We start from the raw sequence: 5,000 nt of genomic DNA on the forward strand, positions 1-5,000 counted from the left end.
TGATGAGGGGTGATGGTGAGTGGCTGTGATGGTGATGGTGAGTGGCTGTGATGATGAGGGGTGATGGTGATTGGCTGTGATGATGAGGGGTGATAGTGAGAGGCTGTGATGATGAGGGGTGATGGTGAGAGACTGTGATGATGAGGGGTGATGGTGAGTGGCTGTGATGATGAGGGTGTGATGGTGATTGGCTGTGATGATGAGGGGTGATGGTGATTGGCTGTGATGAGGGGTGATAGTGAGAGACTGATGATAATGAGCGGTGATAGTGAGAGACTGTGATGATGAGCGGTGATAGTGAGAGACTGATGATGATGAGCGGTGATAGTGAGAGACTGATGATAATGAGCGGTGATAGTGAGAGACTGTGATGATGAGCGGTGATAGTGAGAGACTGATGATGATGAGCGGTGATAGTGAGAGACTGATGATAATGAGCGGTGATAGTGAGAGACTGATGATAATGAGCGGTGATAGTGAGTGGCTGTGAATGATAAGGGGGGGAAGTAAAGAAGGTAAGAGCGACGACGATGAAAACAATAGTGACCGCCATCACCATCAAAACTCACCATTAACGTCGCCAGAGACAACCTAACCTCATTAAACATTCAGATTCACATTCAATAATCAGTATTGAACATCTTCTTAAATTTTTCCTCTCAAATGACATTCATTTGGCCAATGATCGTCCAGATAGTTCAGGCAACTCTCTCTGATTGGTCGAATCATATTCGACCAATCAGAGCGCAGGAGTCCCTTTCATCACAGTAAACAACTGGCCAATCATCACAATGGAGCCCCGCCCACCACAACAAACACCTGACCAATCAACAGGTTGGATTCCTCTCGCTCCACGCCGCGCTCTCAACCAATCAGCATGCGGGAGCCTCAACCATCCCGCCGGCCAATCAGAATCTGAAGTACCTAAGAACACACACGACCAATCATCGCGTGCAAATCCCGGGTATTTGGTAGACAATCATCAATTAGTGATGTGTTATCCTCAACATTCGTGATGAATCAAATGGTTCTGGTTCTCCCCGGAATCCCTCATCATTCCCCTCATCATTCACACCCCCTCATCATTCCCCTCATCATCCATACCCCCTCATCATCACAGATATCTCATTTCTCAAGGAAATAATCTTCACTTTGGGTTCAAGAACTTAAGCTTACTTGGGAGTACCAATGTTGACCAGACCACACACTAGAAGGTGAAGGGCCGGACCGAGACGTTTCGGTCCGTCCTGGACCATTCTCAAGTCGATTGTGGTGTTATCGACTTGAGAATGGTCCAGGACGGACCGAAACGTCTCGGTCCGTCCCTTCACCTTCTAGTGTGTGGTCTGGTCAACATACTTTAGCCACGTTGGGGCCTCGTAGCCTGGTGGATAGCGCGCAGGACTCGTAATTCTGTGGCGCGGGTTCGATTCCCGCACGAGGCAGAAACAAATGGGCAAAGTTTCTTTCACCCTGAATGCCCCTGTTACCTAGCAGTAAATAGGTACCTGGGAGTTAGTCAGCTGTCACGGGCTGCTTCCTGGGGGTGGAGGCCTGGTCGAGGACCGGGCCGCGGGGACACTAAAGCCCCGAAATCATCTCAAGATAACCTCAAGATAACGTTATTGTGACTCATGGCTTGCAATTGGGAGTAGCAAGATTGACTCATAAGCTAAGTTGTGCAACCCAGAACAGGCAAGATCTTCCTCAACTACACGAGGCGACTAACCAAAGCCCGCTGCTTTAACATTGCAACAGCAGCTCCGTACGTAACAATGGCCACCAGTCCTTCAATTCTCCAGTAACATCTGGATGTTACTTCAACTGTTCCATATACGCGGCTTCCCAAGCCATAGAGGGAGGCGTTAACTGGTTTGATGGCAGTGTGGAGTGTCGACGGATTTACAGGACTCGGCAAATGTTGCCCCCTGCGACGCGACGCCCCCTGCGACGCCCCCCTCCCTGTGACGCCCCTCTCCCTGCGTCGCCTCCCTTCCTGCGACGCCCCCCTTCCTGCGACGCCCCCCTTCCTGCGACGCCCCCCTTCCTGCAACGCTCCCTGCGTCGCCCCCCTTCCTGCGAGGCCCCCCTTCCTGCGACGCGAAGCCCCCTCCCTGCGACGCGACGCCCCCTGCGACGCGACGCCCCCTGCGACGCGACGCCCCCTGCGACGCCCCCCTCCCTGCGACGCTCCCTGCGACGCCCCCCTCCCTGCGACGCGACGCCCCCTCTCCCTGCGACGCGACGCCCCCTGCGACGCGACGCCCCCTGCGACGCGACGCCCCCTGCGACGCGACGCCCCCTGCGACGCGACGCTCCCTGCCACAAAGGGGCGTCGCGTCTACAAGACACTCCACCATCCCACGAGGGAGCACCTCTGCAAAGCACTCCAGAACCTCAGTTGCAACACACACACTCCGGAACAACTCAAGTGATAAGTTTCAAAACATTTCAAGACCCTTCAGATCATAACAACACAAGACTTGTTGCATCATTCCGGCATGATTACCGATGTATGCAAATTAACCCCATTATGTAAACGGTATATTGAGGCAACATTCACCATCCGGCGAGAATTGTGACAGTGAGGGACTCACTATTTGGAGTCTATTAATGGTCCAAGGACGTGATTCGTAAAGAAAAAAACAAAATTCTTCATTTCGACTCATTACCCGCGATGCTAACGGCTTCCCAGAAGACGACTTGGATAATATATTGGATTCCTTACTGAACGACCATACTAAACACGACCATAATGAACGACCATACTAACATTAACAGTCCTGAACGACCAAGGGGAGAGCCAAGACCACCACACCACAATCCCTTACCACCAACAGGATAAAGGCACTACGGGCTCACCATAGCCCGTGCTACTTGGAACGAAGATCTACGGGCTCACCATAGCCCGTGCTACTTGGAACTTTGCTCCAGGTAGCAAATCTTTAATAACAACCACCACCAAGAGGATAACACAGTGTGAAAAGATAACACAATATGATACTGGTTATATTCGTGTCACAACTGAACGCTGACCACTACTACACGTCAGTGGCACGCACACACACGCACAGGCACGCACACACACGCACAGGCACGCACAGGCACGCACAGACACACACAGGAACGCACAGGCACGCGCACACACGCACAGGCACGCACACACACGCACAGACACGTCAGTGGCACGCACACACACGCACAGGCACGCACACACACGCACAGGCACGCACAGGAACGCACAGACACGTACAGACACACACAGACACGTACAGACACACACAGGCACGCACAGGCACGCACAGGCACGCACAGGCACGCACAGGAACGCACAGACACACAGGCACGCACAGACACGCACAGACACAGACACACACATACACGCACACATACACGCACACATACACGCACACATACACACACACATACACACACACAGACACGCACACATACACGCACACATACACGCACACAGACACGCACACAGACACGCACACAGACACGCACACATACACGCACACATACACGCACACATACACGCACACATACACGCACACATACACGCACACATACACGCACACATACACGCACACAGACACGCACACAGACACGCACACAGACACGCACACAGACACGCACACAGACACGCACACAGACACGCACACAGACACGCACACAGACACGCACACAGACACGCACACAGACACGCACACAGACACGCACACAGACACGCACACATACACGCACACATACACGCACACAGACACGCACACAGACACGCACACAGACACGCACACATACACGCACACAGACACGCACACAGACACGCACACAGACACGCACACAGACACGCACACAGACACGCACACAGACACGCACACAGACACGCACACAGACACGCACACAGACACGCACACATACACGCACACATACACGCACACATACACGCACACAGACACGCACACATACACGCACACAGACACACACACAGACACACACATACACGCACACATACACGCACACATACACGCACACATACACGCACACATACACGCACACAGACACGCACACATACACGCACACAGACACGCACACATGCACGCATACATACACGCACGCATACACGCACACATACACGCACACATACACACACAGACACGCACACAGACACGCACACATACACGCACACATACACGCACGCATACACGCACACATACACGCACACATACACGCACACATACACGCACACATACACGCACACATACACGCCAAGTATTCCTCCGCTGCCAACTCTCATATACCGCTCAATAACAGCACAAAATCTCTCAGGGAAGGAGTAAAAACTTTCAAAAATATTCACCACGAACCATCTTTGACAAAAAAACAGAAGTCTTTCCAAAGTTATATTAAAAAAGGGAAGAGAAATTAGGCTTTCAAAATGAGATAGATCATCTTGAGATTTTTGAGATGATTTCGGGGCTTTTTAGTGTCCCCGCGGCCCGGTCCTCGACCAGGCCTCCACCCCCAGGAAGCAGCCCGTGACAGCTGACTAACACCCAGGTACCTATTTTTACTGCTAGGTATCATATTGATTGATGGTTGTAATCACTTAATATGCGCTCAACGACCAGTCCTTGAAGTTGCGGGTGAGAGTCCGCGTGACACGCTGAGAGTCCGCGTGACGCGCTGAGAGTCCGCGTGACGCGCTGAGAGTCCGCGTGACACGCTGAGAGTCCGCGTGTCAAGCTGAGAGTCCGCGTGACACGCTGAGAGTCCGCGTGACACGCTGAGAGTCCGCGTGTACACCCCCAAACCACCCCGGTTTACAGCAGCATGTGTGAAGTGCGTGAGAGTCCAGTGCACAGCAGCACGTGGGAGTCCAGTGCACAGCAGCACGTGGGAGTCCAGTGCACAGCAGCACCTGGGAGTCCAGTGCACAGCAGCACGTGGAAGAGTCCAGTGCACAGCAGCACGTGAGAGAGTCCAGTGCACAGCAGCAC

The 5,000-nt window shown here is 52.9% G+C and overlaps 1 protein-coding gene across 23 annotated transcripts in view; it reads right to left on the reverse strand.

The window, feature by feature from the left end:
- LOC123760896 (CUGBP Elav-like family member 4) overlaps positions 1-5,000 on the reverse strand; it is a 1,099,894-nt gene that overhangs the window by 461,509 nt on the left and 633,385 nt on the right. The window lies entirely within an intron of this gene.

Source organism: Procambarus clarkii, chromosome 3, assembly GCF_040958095.1.
Source record: "Procambarus clarkii isolate CNS0578487 chromosome 3, FALCON_Pclarkii_2.0, whole genome shotgun sequence".
Classification (NCBI taxonomy): Eukaryota; Metazoa; Arthropoda; class Malacostraca; order Decapoda; family Cambaridae; genus Procambarus; species Procambarus clarkii.